Raw genomic sequence first — 19,364 nt, forward strand, 5'->3', positions numbered from 1 at the left:
CCCTTAATTTTGAGTAATTAGGGGCAAAATTTGGGCCTCTGAAAACCAGCTCTGCTCTCTGAGTCATGAAGGGCCAACCAGCTACACAGTTCTCCAGGTCCATGTGCCAGTGTCTTGAAAATCCTGGGCAAACATAACCCCCTATAACTGATATATATTTATAATTAATGTATTCCTACAGGACATTAGTTATTGTTAGCCCTGCTCTTTCTAGATGGAGCATTGACATGTTGTGCTCAAGAAAGGAAAAGCAAAATCTTCAGAGTGACGTTGTGCCTTTGCTTTAAAAGCCTTTGCACAGGGATGGTCTCACTGGGCATTATTGGTTCATAGTCACCTGTGTTGTTGCCATTGCTTGGATTTCCACTTAAAAGAGCTTAAAGAGGAGATATTTTGATTTTTCCTCAGGTAAGAACTGTAGGTTTGTGTGTGAAAACCTCTTGGTGCTTCACTCCCTGCACTCAAACCAGGCTGAAGTGATTCCAGCAGTGCTGCAGCACTCTGAGTTAATCCATTCCAGATTAAAGGGGAGTTCTTTCCCAGATTTACCTGGAGCTGCTCCAGAAGTTATGATCCCCAGGCATCAGTCTTGTCTTTCTGATTAAAGGAATTTCCTAAGCCACTGAAACTGGATGAGTGACTGGAGAGCCAGAGCTGGCCTTGGGATGCTCCATGGCATTCCAGCCTCATTCCAAGTCCAGGGCTCTGTGCATTGTTTAAAACATTCTGCACAAATACCCCACCACACTGGGGAGCCTGAACTGGGGTTCCTGCCCTGTTCTGAAACAAAGTGTGGTTTTATTTTGTATGGGACAGTCCAGTTTCCTCTGTGAGCAGACTGTGGGGGATTCAGGAGTTCATTCCACAAACAGAGTAGTGACTTTCTTCTGCCCCAGCCCCCAGCTGGAAACATAAACCTGTATTTATTTACCCAAAAACCTCCTAGAACTCGATCTTGATGACCCTCACAGTACATTCTGTACGTATTTGCAGCTGCCTTTCTGTGGTGTGCTCTGAAAATCAACTTTATATTGGCCCCAAGGCTCCCCCCTCTCCATTCCTTGCCCTGGGATTGCAGTGCCAGCCTGCACATGACATTAATTCCTGGGTTCTCTCTTGATTGGGGTCTGAATCCAATCTTGCTAATAGTCCTCCAGTTCAAATTATATGGAAAACAGATGCTCCCAAATCAGGGTGAGGAGCTCGCAGGAATCTAGTGGAGCACATAGTGTTAGTTGGGAATGGATGAAGGATTTGTAATCAAGAGAAAACAAAAGCAGACCTCCTGCTTCGAGAAGCCCTGAAGGTAAGGAAGGCAGTGCTTTTAGAAGGAGCTTCATTACTGTCTCTCGCCAAGCAAGAAAATGAAAATCCAACATTTATACATCGCTTTAGTCCAGAAACCAAACAATGGGGTCACCTGGGCTTTGGAAAACAGAGGAAATAACCCCAAAAAAGTCCTAATTTCTAAGAGAGAAACGCTTCATGATTGGTATTTGTGTACCAGTCTCTGTTTTGAGGAGTAGTCGCAGAAACTGCCTAATTCTAGTGGACTTTATTCCTGATTGTGTCCAGAGTTTCATTAGGTGGAAAATAAACTCTCATTTCTCAAGGTCCAGGGCAGGATTAGGAGTTCACTCACTCTGTGTCTGCTGCTGTTCCTTGGCTCCCAGCTGCCAGGGCTGGCAGTGACTAATTCTAGGAACAAATGGGCTCCTACTCCCAGCTGGAACAGCAGCTCCAGAGCAGGATTCCCCTGGAGTCTGGGTTTGACAGGGTGACATTCTCATCCCATCCTTTGGTGGCTGCAGTTATTTGATTGTACAATAAGCCAGTGATTTCCATAAATAATGCAAGTGCCCAATTGTTTGTAAAGTAGGAGCTGTCCTCCTTTTCATTCTAAGAGGAGTTTCATGGCATTACACACTGGAATTATAAATTAGAGGCATTTTCTTTTCCAGTAAATGTTTCCTTCCCCTTTGCAGCAGGAGGTAGTTGAAGTTTCTCAAGATCCTGAGGAGCTCAGGGTTTAAAAGGGTCTTGTCAGAGATGCTTAATCCAGGTTTGGATCCTATTAGAGCTTTATTTTCTGTGCATGGCTATTTAATGTTCCCCTTGCACACAAGGATGCAATACTACGCATTTTAAAATATTAAATCAGTCAGGGAGCAGTTCTGCCCTTGGTTTTGTAGCAACCATCACTGAAGTTTCTAAAAGACTGAATCTAATGCAAGTTTTTCTGGAAAACTTCCTCTTTTTCTCTCCATCTCCTGCCCTGTGTCCTTCCTCTCCTGCTCCCTCCAAACCCACACAACTCTGCTTTGTGTTTAGACAGACAAAGCCCTTCACCAAGATTTTTTTTTTGCCTTGTTTTCTTTCCTTTGCCATCAGCCATTGTCAGGGCTGTGCTCAGCTCCTCCTCGTGGGCTCCTTTCATTAAGCACAGTCAGGTTGTTACTCAGTAGCCCAAGTTTATTCAGCAGGAGCCTGTACACAAAATTCTCCTGCACCTTTGGAATCCTTTATGTCCTTCCACAAAACACCCCGCTTTGGAATTTAATTGTTGTGCTAAAAATGTAACAATTCAGCCAGGAGAGCTTCCCAGCCAAACACACAACTTCTCTGCACTCCTGCAAACGCTTGGTTTTGTCCTAAGTTTTTAAAAATTCAGTTTTTGAAATCCATCTCGGTTCTCAAATTGTCCTTAAATAGCTTAATTTCGTGGAACAAATTGGATATGTAGCTCTGTGGCTGTCAGGAAGTTTACTGTGGAACTTTACTTTGGTTGTCTCCTCCACTTTGGGCTGCTCAGATCTTAAAGTTTCCCCCAGAAAGTCAGGCTTAAGCAACAAGTTAGTTCCTGTATTGAGTATTCTTGGCAGTTCAGCATTTTTTAAAAAATAGAAGCAGCTGAGGGCATTTGCTCCAAAAACGTATTCTGGAGATGCTCTTTTATAAGCTCCACATAATTTGTGTTTGTCATTTATTCACCATAAAAGCTTGGTGGCCAAGGGTGATGCCCAGTGCTACTCCACAGCCCTTTAAACCTAATTCCATGCAAATCCTCATGTTGGAGACTCCCTGCTCGACCTCATCCATAACCTCTACCAGAAAACAAAGTGATTTGTTTCAAGTTCAAAACTCAAATATAAAAGTCCTCAATTATCCAGCAAAACTTTCAGAAGAATTCTGATTTTTTTTTTTTAATTTTATTTAAAGGCTGGCTGTGTTCCTGCTCAATAATTTTACTTGAGAGCTGGAACCATCAGGAAAAAGGACAAGTACACACTTGTTAATTCTTTTTAGATCTGCACTGTTTCCAAGGGTCTGGTTTACAATGGGAATAAATAATTATGTCTAATTGCACAATTCCTGTTGAAAACAGCATTAAATGTTGAGTCATTTGTTGTCTGGGTGTCAGTGCCTGGAAATTTAACTGCCTAGATTTTTACAGGAGATGAGAGTTGTGTTTTCTGCTCAGGCTCTGCTGATCTATTGCCAAGAAGAGGTTTTTTTAATAACTTTTTAATAACTTCTCCTCCTTACCAACCTCAGCCCACCCCACTGCATTTGGGGCACCGATGCTGGAATGGTGCAGGGCAACATGTTTTATTCCACATTTTTCCTAGATTAACCTTTTTCCTATCCTTCTCCTCTTGAATTTTGCACTTAGGACCCTTGCAAGCACAAGGTGGACATCAGCAGACATCCTGTAATTAATTAACTCCACTGCAGAGGGTCTGTTATGGATCCTGGTGGGAGCCTCGTGTCCAGCTCTTACTAATATCACTCTGAATTATTATTGAACTCTTCTTTTTAAGAGTTGAAGCATTTCTACACCAATTCCTGGCTGTTCCAAGGGTTATAATTACTGCATTATTATTATTATTATTATCTTCATTAGCCCATATAATGTTTTCTACATGTATTGTCTTGGTGACTCCTGGGTTACATAAACACCACTAAGAAAAAAAAACCCTTGAATTGCAGATTTTTTTTTTGCAATGCTGTGTTGTGTTGGAAGAAAACTTTAATAAATTACCTCAAAGAATAAACTTCTTGTTAATATTTCATTGAATCTGTGTGTAATGTGTATAATTCACTAAGTTCATGAATAACAGGCCTGGGTTTTAATAGCTCAGAATGAGCCTTTTATACATTTGTGGGCTGATCATGAAGCTCCTTCCTTTGAGTACAGGTAAGTTAAAGGGATACAGTTTAATTTTAGTTTTTAAATAATAAAACCTAATAAATAATATTACTAAATAATGTATAAATAAATGGTAAATATAAATAAATAATAGCATTATTTAAAAATAATAACCGAAACTAATGACTTCAATTGATTGTATTTCAATTCCTGCCAGAAGCACTAAAAATGAAGGGGTTTTCTCTGGGAAGGGTTTCTGAGGATCCACCTCAGAGAAGTGTTCCTTTATTAGTTTCAGTCTGTACTTTCCCTGATTTCTGAAGTGAGTAAAGGGTATTAAAAATTAACCTTTCCAGCCCATGAATTAATCTGCAGTTTGTCTCCTCGCAGATTTATGTGCTGCACACACAAGCTTAGCAATCCTTGCCTGGCTGGTGATTGAAACCATGACTTGTTCCTTCTTAATGCCCTTAGAATTTGTTCTTCCATCACTTCTTCAAAGATTATTTCCCCTTTTATTGCTGCTCTGTGTAATCCTATTTTGGGATGGCTTTTTATCCCCGTTTCATACTGGTTAGTGGAACAGCCAAATGTGGGGTGTAGAAAGTTGCTGTGATTTGATGTGAGGCTTTTTTAATGGCAAATAATTCAAATTTTTAACTGTGAAGCAGCGATAGTTATTTATTGATAGGCCATAGGTAAATCCATGGGTTAAGTAAATGCTTATACTTGGAAAAATGTTATTTCCATGCCCAAATATTCCAGGTTAGAGGCTGAGGGGTAGATCCTGATCACCTCTTCCTTAATCTCAGGGAAGCACAGCGTGCACAGCCATCCCAGCTACTTTGATGGAAAGCAAAGTGTCTTAATCTTCTTGATTTATTTTACTAATTCCTCCCTGGTGCTGCTTGTAATCCCAGATTAACGGCATTGTGTGCTAATTTTATTTTTATAACTATCATGGAAATCTCATTAACTAAAGGGAACATCTCAAATGTCCTCGGGGCTTTATTTTTAAACAAATTATCACATCATTTAGCTCAGATAGTTCTCAGTTGTCCTCAGAAGACTCTTCCAGGGCTGGAATTACTCCTGGCTGTCACACTTCGGGTTCGATCACTTGTTTCGGTAAGAAAACTGTGTTTAAAATAAGAAAAATGTGCTTAATTTGCAACTTCTGACTGTCTGTTGGAATTAAGGGTTTCCCTAAATTCACCCTTGTGTTCTCACTGACAAAAGTGATATTAGTCCAAAGGAAAGTTGGTTCCTCATACCCAGGGAGCACCTCCACTGTTTGCCGCTCCGGCGTCTCATTCCCTCTGTTTCCAGCTTTTCAGGTCTGTAGAATCTTCTGGAAGCAGCAGCAGTGCTGCCCCGATGTTTTGAGTACAACCCCAGTGGGAGGGGGGTTTTTTACAGCCGTGCCAAAAGCACAGCAAGAAAACCAAGTTTGTTTTGCAGGTTCCCAGAGCAGAAGCCGAGGCCGCGTCCCTGCCGTCGGTGCAGGGTCATGGCTTCATCCAGAGGCATGAAAACCTCAGGCAAGATTATCCCACCTTGTTCTGGTTCTCCATCACAGTTTGATTACATATTCCTCTGTCACCTCAGGGATGCCAGGGAAAGCCAGGTGGAATTTGAAGTGAAGAGTTAAACGCCGGCACGGCCCCGTCGGTGAGAAGCTGCAGGTTACACAAATCAAAGCTTTTTGGGGGAACCACAAGAAACTTTCCCAGGACTTGAGTCCTTGCAAATGATATTTATCAGTATCCAGGTAACAGAAAATGAGGAAGATTCAATGGATAACAAGGAAAAGACTTGGTTCAGTGGCTGCAGGGAGCTGATGCCACGACACCGAGCCAGGGCAGGGCAGGACCTCAGACATGCCCTCAGCAGCACAACAATCCCCTGGTGTCCCAAGGACAGAGGGCTGGGAAGGGAATGCCCTGCACTGGAGGGACCTGTGGGTGAGGGTGGGCAGGGCTGGTGGTGCCTGTGAGGAGGAGGGAGGAGGGGGTGGGTTTGGTACCCAGGCAGGAGGAGGCAGCGATGGATCCAGCGATGGATCCAGCCCTGCTCGGTCTGCAGCCACCTCCTGCTCCAGGGCCTGGGTCAGGAGCCACCTCCTGCTCCGGGGCCAAGGCCTGGGTGAGATGCAGAGGTTTTGTTCCCAAAGCCCCTGGTAATGTGTCCTTGCTCCATGCAGCAGTTGGGCAGTCAGGAGGACGATGCTCCCTGGGCTCAGGGGGCCTTGGGACAGCATCCATGCTGCTGGAGAAGCCCAGTTCCCGTGTTCCATGCTTGGATGAGCCCTGACTGCTGCTGGGTTGTGCCACTGTGGGCACCACGTGGCCCTGGGAAGCCACAGGGATGCTCCCAGAGCTGCCCTGGTACCACAGCACTTGCTCCAGCAGGTCTGGACCTGGCCCCTGAAAGCTCAGCACTGCAGCAAGGGCTGCTCCAGCTTCTCCAAATCCCAGTCCCTGAGCGTTTCCCGGCCATCCCCAGGGCAGGGTGGTGTTAATGGCCCCCATCACACCAGGAGAGGTGAATCCAGCCACTGCTGGGGGGTGTTTTAAGGAAATCTGAATGTAGCAGGGATGATTCATGAATATTAATAGTTTGTAGAACCTTGGTGATCACGTGGCTGCTTGTGAGATGCTGCTGGAAATATATGGGATGGAGACAGGGCATTGATTCCTTCCAGGATGAGGGGGGTCATCCAAACAGCTTTTAAATAATGGCTGTGGAGGAATTAAGACCAGTTTAATCCCACTAAATAATACTCCTAATGATAAACCATTAAAATCAAGTTGACTTTTAGATTCTTCCAATTGTCTGAGACAAGGTGATTACACTCAACATCAGTATTGATAATCATTAAAATAGATTAAACTATCGACTGGGAAATAAGAAATGCTGGTTGACTCTGCAGAAGGGCTGGTTTGATTCCACAGCAGCAGCTCCTCCTGCTCCCTGGAACTTGTGCTGCTCCCTGGAGGTCCAGGTCCCAGGTCCTGTTCTTCACGAGCATCACGTGCCTCAAAATTAACAACTACTGAAACAGTATATTTTATATTGAAATGTCTTTGGAGGAGGGGTTGCAAACTTAAGGAAGAAAGAATTTTATCTGGCTTTCTAGTGGGCCACAGACTTGTACCCTCCCCTGCCTGGAGTCCCAAGCTGGAGAACGTCTGAGCACAGGGAAATGAGCTTTTATTTCCTTCAGCAGCAGCCTGAACTTTCTCCTCTTAAAGGAAATTCTTGTAGATATGGCCCAAAGTGCCTGACCCATGGAAGGGCTCTGTTCTCCTGAGGAAGCTGAACACGTGGAGCTGCCCAAACCACTTATGGGCCATGAGCAGAGCTCTGAGGGGGACCATGGGTGGGCCTGAGGTAGCCCCTAAACCCACCAGTCCACGGGGTTGGAATGACATGGTCTTTAAGGTCCCTTCCAACCCGAAGTGCTCTGTGATTCTGTGATAATGGGAAGGACCAGAGGAAGCCCAGAAAGGGGGGGTAATGCTGGGGGAGAGGGGAGGGGACACCCCCTCATCAGAAGGGATCTTTTACTGCCAGAGGCAGCACTGCTCCCTGAGGGACTGGCCAGAACTCCAGAGCTTGATGGTAAAAATACCTTCCCCATCGAGGAGAGAAGGGGAGAGCGGAGGATGCAGGAGAGCTCTGGGGCACGTTGGAGGGAGAATTGTTCAAAGAGGCTTCTTGGAAATGGAACATCCCCCTCCAGCGCTCCCTGGGAGCTCCCTGGGAGCCACCTTGTCCTCTGGCAGAGTCTGCTGTGCCGGGGGTGCCCCGATGAAATGTGGCTGCAGCTCTGCTGTGGGGATATTGAGCACTCACTTGTCTGTGCCTTCGATTGCAAAGGGCTTTGTAAAATTGATTACTGCTCTGGCTCGAGTTATTGTGTGACCCTGTAAATACCGAGCCAGGACGGGCATTTTATGATGTCTGACTTCCCCACAATATTTTTTTATTAAGTAAACGGTAATGGAAATATTGGGTTTTCATTCCTCGCTTGCTTCTTTCCCAACAATTGCCAGTAAATCAAAGTTGCAAAAAGCTGTCTCCCCCCCGTGCTGGCAGGGCTCACGGCAGCCCGGTGGTCACTCATCTGGGAGATGATATCCCCTCATTTCTGGGCACTCAGCAGACTCCAGTGCTGATGGATTGACACTCCCAGCTCTCAGAAGTGGTGCAGGGGAGCATTTGCAGCACAGAAATGCCCATATTTTAAGGTGAGGACTGGCGGCTGCGGCGACGCCAATTTGCTGAGGTACAAAAATGCCACGCTGAGAAAGCAAGGAAGTATTTCTTCCCTTCTTCTTCCAGCATCCAGGTTTGTCCCTGTTTGTCAGTGGGATGGTGCAGAAACCCCCTGTGAGCCCCTGGCCACGGGGCCAGCAGGGCCAGGCATGGACCATCTCTCCCATCACACATCTAAGAACCCCCAGCTGGATGGTTTGACACCTTCTGGGGCAGTTTGATATCTCCTGTGGGGATTTGATCCCTTCTGGGGAGGTTTGATTTAACCTGGGGCAGTTTGATCCCTTCTGGGATAGTTTGATCCCTTCTGGGGTGATTTGATCTCTTCTGGAGTGATTTGTTCCTTTTTGGGGTGGTTTGATCCCTTCTGGGGCAGTTTGATCCATTCTGGGGTGACTTGATCCCTTCTGGGGAAGTTTGATCCCTTCTGCTGTGGTTTGATCCCTTCTGGGGCAGTCTGATCTCTTCTGGGATAGTTTGATCCCTTCTGGGGCAGTTTGATCTTTTTGGGAGTGATTTGTTCCTTTTTGGGGAAAAAAGGATCCTCCTTGATCCCTTCTGGGGTGACTTGATCCCTTCTGGGGTAGTTTGATCCCTTCTGAGGTGATTTAATCCCTTCTGGGGCAGTGTGATATCTTCGGGAGTGATTTGTCCCTTTTTGGGGTGGTTTGCTCCCTCCTGGGGCAGTTTGATCCCTTCTGGGGCAGTTTGATCCCTTCTGGGGCAGTTGGATCTCTTCTGGAGTGACTTGTCCGTTTTTGGGGTGGTTTGCTCCCTCCTGGGGCAGTTTGATCCCTTCTGGGGTGACTTGATCCCTTCTGGGGCAGTTGGATCTCTTCTGGAGTGACTTGTCCCTTTTTGGGGTGGTTTGCCCCCCCTGGGGCGGTGGGAGCCCCTCTTTTCCGCCCTGGCCGGGCATCGCCGCTGCTCCGTGGCCGCTCCGCTCCCTCCTCCGCACGCTCCGGGCCGTTCCCAGCAGATGGAGCAGTTGCTGTTCCCAGCAGATGGAGCAGTTGCTGTTCCAGCGCTGCCGAGCCGGGAAAGCCCAAACCCCGCGGGCTCCGAGGGGCTGCAGCCCCAGCCCCGGGAGGGACCCGCTGCTCTTGTCTTTACTCCCGAGTGTAAATCTACCCCAGAGCCATGAGAACCAAAACCCAGCTTCTGTTCTTCTAGTCTTTCGCTATTATTTTTTTTTTTTTCCTGGCAGCCTCTGCTTTCTGTCCGTGTTTTGCCCAACTTTGCCTGTTTTCGGCTGGGCGCGGGGGCTGGTGCTTTTTTGGCAAACTCCTCTCACCTGGTTCGCCCAAAGCGCCGAGCGGGTGATTACAATCAAGCAACGCTTAAGAGCAAAATGTGACCCAGCTGCGGACCGGGGGTGCCTTTCCCAGGTGGGAGCAAATGATGTGCTGCCCACACAGCCAACACCTCTGCTCCCTGCCCGCGGCTGCTTTCCTGAGAACACATTGAGGGTAATGTTATGTTACTTAGTCAGATCTCATTTGTTATTTATTGCTTTCTCTCCCTGCACAGCTGTGGATGCTTCACCCTCTCTCCTGGTGGATAACCTCTGTGGTTTTCCTGGTGGGGACCCAGCAGTGCTTCCACCCGGGGGGCTGGAGGGATGGGATGGGGTGAAGTCTTTGCAAAGAAAACCAACATTTTTTTTTTTGCCCGTTTGTGCCTAGAAACAGTGACTTCTGCAAAGGGTGAGCTGGGAGCAGCTGGGCTGGCTGGCAGCAGGATGGGAGCCACGGCTTGTCCTGGGAGATGAAATATGTGGATATTGAGCTACTGCTGCTGCTGCAAAAGACCCCCCAAAAGGATGCTGTTGACCCCTGCTGTTGCCTGTGCAGGTAACTCTCCCATGCCTACCTGCTGCCTTTTCCTGGTGCTGCCACGGGAGAGGCAGGGCAGGCAAAGTCACTCACAGGCTCCTGCTCTGCTGCCTGGACACGAAAATACAGATTTAGGTGCTGCCAAAGTACAGATCTTGCTGCTCAGTGCAAGAAGAACCTGCAGCACAAGCACTTTCCTTGCCACCCTCCCTGCCCAGCAGCCTTCCAGAGCCCAAGGAGTATTTGGGCATTACTCTTGGGGGCACATGGTGGGATTTTGGGGGTGATCTGTGCAGGGCCAGGAGTTGGACTTGATGATCCTGTTGATTATAACACATAATCCAGATCTCTCAGCCTTTAGAGCTGTCTTTCCTCCCAGTCTTCCCCACAGTTATCAGCTCAATTTCCCTAAGCACAACAGACACATTATAGGAGTTGTGTATTTGGATCCTGATACCACCAACAACAAATTTAACCCAACCCTGGAGGCTGCAGCACCACATGAAGCTGCCCCAAGCACAAAGCTGGAGGCAGGTTTTATTTTAAACCCTCTTTATCCAATATTCCATTTTATACTTAAAAGCAGGTGTATGATGGGGACATATTAAATGTTGACCTTCTCGCTCAGCTATCTTCTAATGTGATTTCTGGTGGAAAATCTGAATTCTTGTAACTTTATGTAAAAGTGCTGTCACAAACCCTGGCAAGTTTTCAGTGTGATGAGACCCTTGAAAAAAAAAAGAAAAGGGGAGGGGGGATTTTTGTTGTGTTGTAGTTACTGCTGTCTCCTGTGAAGGAGATCCTTAAGGCTCAGGAGCAGCTCTGCCCTGTTCTGAGTGGCTGGGATGGCTCCTGCAGGGAAGGGAGCCCTGACAGTGATGGATAACTCTGCAACTTCTCAGCAGCTGCCTGGGCTCATCCTGCCTTTGCTTTGTGTTTGTCTCTGGTTTTCACTCGGGACCACGCTCAGCTTTGTACATCCCCTGCCTGCCTCCCTCCCCCTGTTGCTTACAGACAAACACCTTTGGGTGAAGACCTGACTATCCCAGGACATCCCCTGTGCCCTGGTCCTGGCTGATACCACAGGGCTTCCCACTATCCCTTGTCCAGGACTTTTCCCCCCAGATCCAAGTTCTTTGTTTATTTTTGCTTGAAATACTTTAATCAAATCTCTAATATAAAAAAGGCTTTCCTTGACAGCTCTGTTGCTTGTATAAACTCATTGATTTCGTTCAGGTGAGCCGGTGGTAGCCAGGAAATGAGTGTGTGCTCGGCAGGGAGGACTTCAGGGAGCTGGTTTGGTGTGTTTGAGGTCTTGGAGAGGGGACAGGTGAGTGTTTTGGCCATATTGCCTGAGTAATAAACCAGTTATAGACATGGGAGATGGCCTGGGAGACTTTGGGAAATCATCTTCATTTAAAAGGAATTGGTGAGGCTTTAAAAAGGAAAGAAGAGAAAGATGTGGGAAGAGGATTGATGGGAAGTGGAGTGAAGGTGCTGAGACAGAAGGTGTTACCCTTGAGGTCATCCTTGAAGTTGTTCTGTGGTCGTCCTTGAAATTGTCCTGTGGTTATCCTTGAGGTTGTTCTTGGGGTTGTCCCAAGGTTATCCTTGATGTTGTTCTTTACTTATCCGTGAGGTTGTCTCTGAGGTTATCCTTGAGGTTGTCCTGGCTGGATCTGCACCTGGGGGAAACCCAGCAGTGGTGTCCCCTGGGTGTCCCCCCGACCCTTCCTCATTCTGTGGTCAGAGTTCACCCTCCACTGACCAACCCCCTCAGCAGAGCCATCAGGAAAATACCTGATGCCAGTTCTTCTGTCCCACAAAGGGCAGGTATTTCAGGGCAAGCCCACCTCTAATTAATAGCAGGATTTGTTTAAAGGAATCAATGTCTGTCCTTGACCTCAAGGCACAATTGAAGCTATTACTGTATCACCAGACCTGAAATGAGCTGTGATACATGAGAGGCAAACCACTGATATCGAACCCAGCAACACAGAGGAGAATCTGTTATTCCATCCAAGGAAAGCTGTGTGGTTGTCTTTAAATACTCCAACTGCCAAAGGCTGCAAGGGAGGACTTTTCCATGGCTAATTTACTGAGGAGTGTGGTGGAGGCTGGGGCAGGGCACAGCATCTCCCCCAGGCAGAAGAAGTTGTTTTGGAGTGAGGAGCTCTGCTGGGGGTGATGAAGGTAATTCACTCACTGGGTGCTGGAAATAGTGGCTGCAGGAATATAAGAAATAAATCTCAGATATAAATGTGAGAGGGAAAGGTAAAAGTGAGGTAGAAGATGCAGTGAAGGTCTGCAGTCCCACCCTGGGGCCTGTGGTGGTGTCACCCCTGTCAGGCAGGGCAGGGGATGTGCCCAAGGCACAATGATCAGTGAAAAAGCAGAGGGCTGGACCTCAACATCCATCAGAGGTTCATTTAGGTTGGAAAAGCCCTCTGAGACCTTTGAGCCCAACGATTCCCCCAGCACTGCCAAGGCCACCACCAACCCGTGTCCCCAAGTGCCACATCCACGTGGCTTTTGAACACTTCCCAGCCAGTGCACCCAGGCCTCAGGGAGTGCCTCCAGTGGGAGCAGCAAACCCGGAGCTGGGAGAACTGGCTGCAGGCTTGGCCTCCCAACGTGCTGCTAATTAGCGGCAAGTTTGAAAGTCTCCTGGAGCACGTGGGTAACCAAGATCTGGGAGTGAGACAGGGCTGTCAATGATGCTTTTATGTTCAAAAAAGCCTGTGCTGTGCTGTGGGTCAATGAGGAGCTGGGAGGGGGTGAGGGCTGGTCAATACTCGTGGCCCAAGGTCTGCAGAAATCTCCATAATACAGCGCCGGGTTCTGCAGGGATGGGAATGTTGGGAGGAGGCAGCACCACCCCGGGCAGCCACGGGCTTGCTGCACCATAAACATCATCATTACAGGGGTATCTTTATGCTTTCCTGTTGTTTGTTTGAGAACAAAGAAAAACCACTCAAAAAAGCCAAGTATCAGGAAAAGAAGGAGCTCTGCTGGCACTGGCTGTGCCCTTGGTCAGGCTGGTTCCCTGTGGGTGGTTCCTTCAGTCACTGGCATCGTTTCCGTGGGTCTGTCCTATATTCTTGTGGGGTTGTCCAGGACTTTTTTCCCCCAGTTCTGTTTAAATTCTTTGTTTGTTTTAATGAATTCACTTCTATAATACAGAAAGACTTTTCTTGCCAGCCGTGCACTGCCTGTGTGAACTCACATGTTTCATTAGGTAGCAAGGAGCACAGGGGCCGTTTCCCTCTCCATGCAAACCTTCCCTCCAGGAATGCTCTCCTGGCTCTGGCTGCTGCACAGCACGAGGGTTTTTCATTTCCAGTCCCAAAGGTAAAGTTGTTAGTGAATGCTTGATCATTCCTCTTTAGTCTAAATTAATTAAACGACACAGCATCTATTGTATGAAACAAATGGGGATCATTTCACAGGGTACAGTGTACACAGCGATTAGAACGTGTGATCTTCCCGGAGAAATATGGGAAAACAATGTCCTTTGCAGGAGCAGGGATGGCACTCCCCTCTCTGCCATACATCTCCCTGTTAGAGGGTAGTGCAGTGTAATCCCAGCCTTAATAACCAGCATGACAGATGTGGAATCCAGAGCGATGTAAAGCCTTGTAAGCACCAGCTGCACGTGGCCATCCTTCATCCGAAACATGTGGGAATCCCCAGCATTCCCGTGCCCCTGGCAGCAAACAAAAGCTGGTGGAAGTGCAGCCCATCAGCACATGAGCACCCAAACACTGCTCGTGTCTCCAGTCTGGGTTAAATCACGGCCCAACCACAGCCCCGGCTGTCCCCTCACCCCAAATTTATTATAAATTCATTATAAAGCAAGTCTGGTTTGCTGAGGATTCCTCCCTGGCTGCCTCCCAGCCAGCACCACAGAATCATGGAATGGTTTGGCTCAGAAGGGAACTCAAAGCTCATCTCATCCCAACCCCCTGCCATGGGCAGGGACACCTTCCACAGAGCAGGTTGCTCAGGAGCAACCTGTATCCTCTGAGTATTCCAGAAGAAAAGCATTTCCATTACTGACAGCCCACTCAGGAGCACTCTAAACATGCATTTACTGAAAATTCCCCTTTTTTTTACTGAAAATGCAGCCACCAGCCAGAGGAGAGGGGTGACGAAACTGAGATTGGTCTTTGGAGCAATTACCAAATATTTAGGAAGTGTTGCTGAGGGAGGAGCATCAGCCCAAATTCATCATAAATCATTTTAACTAATGAGACCCCAGTCAATAAAACACATGGAGGAGGAGGAGATTTGGAAATTCCTTTGGAAAAGATCCAGCTCCTCTCAGAATTATCCCCCAAGATGTTTCTACTCTGGGCAGCAGCCCCAGGGGTGTGAGGGATGCAGTGCCCACAGATGTGCCCAGGACAGGATGCCCTGCACAGGATGGAAGGAACAACTATTCAGTCCTTTTAGGAACAACCAAACAAAGGCATTTTTGGACTTTAGGACATTAAATTTCCAGCTTTTAGGAGAATGGTTGCTTCTCAGCATGCTGGTGGTGCTGCTGTTGGGGTACGGTGCTCTCTGGGTCCCCTCATCTACAGGAGTTTGGGGTTCCTGGGTTCTGCTCAGGGTGGAAGGTGTGGGGAGAGGGATTTTGTTTTTGATAATTCTATTGATAATTTTGGGGTTTGCAAAATTTTTCAGCTCCTGATCACTCACACTGCTGGTATTTGCTTTCCAAAAGAGCACACAAAACTTGGGCTCCTGATGCTCCATACAAACCCTGTCCCAGCCAAGCTCTTCAGTTGCCCTGAAGGAAAACAGGAATCTGAATGGAATGTGGAAAAAGGGAAATCAAACAAAGAAATGAAAAGCCAAATTTTCGGGAGGGATGATGAGCACTCCTGCACACAATCCCCCCTTCCTGTGCTCCCTGTGTTCATATATTCTTGTTTTGACTCATCCTGTACCTCCAGCTGTGGCAGAAGCTTCTGAGAAAGCAGTTCAAATACGAATTTTATGTTAAAGTGGAGGAATCAACAGAATTATTCAAGTGGTGCAGAAACAGCCTCAGCAAAGCGAGTGTGTGCAGCATTCCAGCTATTGATGCATTATTCCCTGACAGCATTCCTCATCCTTTGAAACAGCTGAAATGCCTGATTTGGAATGCTCCAGTTTATGTAAGAATATTAAATATGCAAAAGCTCTTCCAAATAATAGTTTTATTAGTCCCTGGTGGGCTCACACAGGGATTTGGCACGTTGCTCCCGCCGCGGGATCCGCTCCTGCTCCTGCAGCTCCCGGATCCCCTCTCCCTGCAGCTCCCAAGCTGACCCTGTGCCCACATCACGGCTGGAAGGGCCACTTGGTGCCTCATTTGCATAAGAACTTCATTAACAAGTAATTAAGTGGCAGGAACTGATGGGCCCCAGAGTTCTGAGCAGGCAGGGCAGCGCTGGATGGGCAGGATCCCACTGTGGAGCTTTTTGTGGGAGCAGTGACACTGTTCCATGTGTATTTTCTTCCAGTAATCTCTGTGATGCCCCAGAACTACACTGTGTAGGTTTTTTATCCATCCTGCTTTTGACTAAGGAGGTTTTTGTGGAGTGCCTTGGCCACACGTGTTTGGATGGGCTGGGAGGGGACTCTGGCCATGACCCAACAGGCAGGGTGACACCTGACACTGGGCTGGCATGGGGGCTCATTCCACCTTGGAATAAACCTAAAACCCCAAGATAAATTCCCAGAAATTCAGGGGCTGTGTGGGGCACACAGCCTTAATGCAGAAGTGGCTCTCCATCTGAGCTGACTCCAGGAATACAACCCCACCTTCAACCCTGGGACTGAGGCAGTGAGAACACCCCGAGCAAAGGAGTGTCCCCACCACACCCCCGTGTGGGATCAGCATTCCCACTGCCAGTTACAAAAGCACCCTGAGCTGCCCCAATCCTCCCCCAGCCACTGGCACAGGGGACAGAAGGTGCTGCTGGTGCTGGGCATTGCTCTGTTGGCACAGGTTTGTGAAGTTTACAACTTTCTTTTTAGTTCTTAGCTTTGAATCAGGACACGATGCCTTGTGCTCCTCTCCCCAGCCCAGGAGCACTCGCTGGGAGTTCCCACATCTCCCACATCCCCTGGCTGGTGTCACACCACACTCCCAGGTCCAGCTCTGCCACTGGAGACGGGCTCGGAGCTGGTATTTGGAGCTACTCAGTATTCAGTGGCACCACTTTTCTAATGCACATGGATTTAATTCATTTCTGATTGATCCCATAATTACAAAATTTGTTTAAAGCTGTTATATTATCTCCTTATTTGACACAATATGGCACAATTTTGTTATAGTATTGAAAACCAAATAAGACAACTGCAGCTGGTAGCATTTCAAAGAGCTCTTCCCTTTAAGATGAAATCAATCCTGTTTCAAGTTTATTCCCTTGCTTTAGGATTGAGGCTCTAGGGGTGTATTTTGCTGAAAAATGTCTTTTTGATTTTTCAGAAATTCTTTAGATTAATATGCAGCTGTCATTGCAAGGCAAATCCAGCCCTGCTTTCATGTGCCTGCTCTCTCCCCGGGCTGTGGGGAGTGCCCACCCCTGCCGGGAGCCACCGGGAGCCCATGGGCGGCACCGGGAACGGCCCCTGGACCCCTCTGCCCCCTCACCCCCTGCCCAGCCCGGCCCAGCTCACACCCACCACCCATTTTTAGGGCAGGGTTAAAGCACAGCCCCGTGACAATGCAGAGAGTTTTTGGTCCTTTGTGTGTCCCCTGGTGAGTCTTTTGAAAAGTTGTTTAACTTGCAGATCATGTCGGGTAAACTTTCCACCGGGAGGCTTTGGAGCAAACAGGCACCGGGGCCGTCAGTGGAGTCTAAATATTTATATCAATATTTAACCACTTGTTCTTTCAGTGCCATCAGTCACAGAGTCACAGGTTGGGTTGGGTTGGAAGGGACCTTAAGGATCACCTCATCCCACCCCTGCCATGGGCAGGGACACCTCCCACTAGCCCAGGTTGCTCCAAGACCTGTCCAACCTGGCCTTGGACACTCCCAGGGATGGGGCAGCCACAAATTCCCTGGGCAACCTGTGCCAGGGCCTCACCACCCTCACAGGGTGGAATTTCTTCCCAATATCCCATCTAACCCTGCCCTCAGTCACTGGGAAGCCATTCCCCCTTCTCATACACGTGCTCTGTAGAGACCCCACTTCAATTATGGGACATCCCTGCTACTCAGGAAGGAGTTTTCCCATTTTCTTTCTCCATTCCATCACTGCAGAGTCCTCTGGGCTGCTGAGGATGGGGATTATCTCAGCCCAGCAGGGACCTGCCCAGGGTTTGCCAGGGTGGGCAGAGAAGACCCTGGGTGACGCTGGAGCTCCTGCTTTGCAGAAACCACCGCGACTGTTCTCGATACGTTGTCAGAAAAAAAAAAAAAAAGGCAAAAAGTTCTCTTTTTATTATTTTTTTTCTTATTCAGCTAAGTAGGAAGAAAGAAGGAGCAGGAAGAAAGGAGGAAAAGGGTTTCTCAAGTGCTCCCGAGGACTCCCGAGCCTCCCAGCCCCGCCGTGTTGCTGTGCCGGAGCCCGGCCCGGGCAGGTGAGGCGGGCGCGGGGCGGCGGGACGGCCGCGCTCTGGGAAGGGAGCGGTGCCGGTTTGGGGGGGCTGTGGAGGCTTTAAAGATCCCGAGTCTCTGCGCAGGGACCGGAACAGTCTATTTGCTTGAATCTCGCTTCACAGAGAGCCCCGTTCTCCCCTGGCATCTTCAAACGCGGCGCCGGCGCAGCGATTGAAGCGGCGGCTCTCGGAGCCTCGGCCGGCGCGTCCTGCGGGGACGGGACGGGCCGCAGATGAAATGTGCTTAGAAGCCTCTCCTGCCGCTGCCTCCCACCATCGATCTCTTTAAAAACAGGATTTCTCTGCTTTCCCTCTTCCCCAAACCCGGCCGCGGCTTGTGCAGGGGCTCGGGGAGCTGGGGGGGGCTCCTGGGCCAGGCTCCCCCAGCCTGCCCACGGGTGTTGGGGGTGCTGGGGGCACTGAGGGTTCTGGGGTGCTGAGGGTGCTGGAGGTATTAGGATGCTGAGGGTACTGAGGTGCTGGGGGTGTTGAGGATGCTGGGGTTACTGGGGTGCTGGAGTTGCTGGGGGTATTGGGATGTGTAGGGTGCTGGGGGTACTGAGGGTGCTCCAAGTGCTGATGGCACTGGGGTGCTGCAGGTTCTGGGGGTGCTGAGGCCACTGGGGACACTGGAGGTACTGGGGAACTGTAGGTACTGGGGTACTGTAGGTACTGGGGTGCTGGGGGTGCTGAGGGTGCTGGGGGAGCAGCAGCACAGGGTGTGCAGACACAGGTCTCAGCCCAAGTCCTTCCTCCTCCCTGCCCATCACCTGCAGTCAGGGTCCCACGGGGGGAGGGGGCTCCCACGCGTGTCCAGCCGAGGGTTTTCCAGGATCCCGGTGCTGAGCAGCTCCAGCTTGAGCTCAGCCTCCCCCTCCGGAGGCCACTGCCCCGGGACACGACCCTTCGGAGCTCGGCTCACCCCGGAGCCGCCCTCGGACCTGCCCCTCGCAGGCAGGGATGCAAATGAACGGGTTTGGAGCTTGTTGGATAAATACAATGTTTGTTCTTCCTAATGGATTTCAGCAAGATATGGTAAATATGAACTCCCAGGTGGGGCAAATGCATAATTCATGAGCAGGCTCAGCCTGCTCTGCCTCACTCCTGATTAACGTGTGCTGGCTTTGGCTGGGGGAGAGTTAATTTTCCTCACAGTGGCTGGGATGGGGCTGTGGTTTGGATTTGTGCTGGGAACAGGGTTGGTAACCCAGGGATGTTGTTACTGCTGAGCAGGGCTCACACAACATCAAGGGCTTTTCTGCTCCTCACCCCACCAGTGAGGAGCTGGGGGTGCACAAGCAGTTGGGGACACACAGCCCGGACATCTGGCCCCAGGTGACTCCAGGGATATAATTTGCTCCCTCCCCAAACCCCTGCAAAGGAGTTAAGGGTGAATCTGAAGACCTCAGGTGAGCAGTCAAGCTGGGACCAGCTTTGATACCATTTCTGGGGAAAAAGATGGCTTTCAGTAACTAATTAATCCTCTCCCCTCTGT

At 48.9% G+C, this 19,364-nt stretch overlaps 1 long non-coding RNA gene across 1 annotated transcript; it reads left to right on the top strand.

Annotated features, from left to right (window-relative positions):
• The first annotated feature begins 4,162 nt into the window (after positions 1 to 4,162).
• Positions 4,163 to 18,224, top strand: LOC127468597 (uncharacterized). The gene is made up of 5 exons (XR_007903601.1): positions 4,163 to 4,198; positions 10,117 to 10,284; positions 11,503 to 11,596; positions 17,733 to 17,851; positions 17,993 to 18,224. It is a non-coding gene; the product is annotated as an uncharacterized LOC127468597 (long non-coding RNA).
• Positions 18,225 to 19,364: the final 1,140 nt, after the last annotated feature.

This window comes from Manacus candei, unplaced genomic scaffold, assembly GCF_025592945.1.
Source record: "Manacus candei isolate 608988 ecotype Guabito, Panama unplaced genomic scaffold, ASM2559294v1 h1tg000015l, whole genome shotgun sequence".
NCBI lineage: Eukaryota > Metazoa > Chordata > Aves > Passeriformes > Pipridae > Manacus > Manacus candei.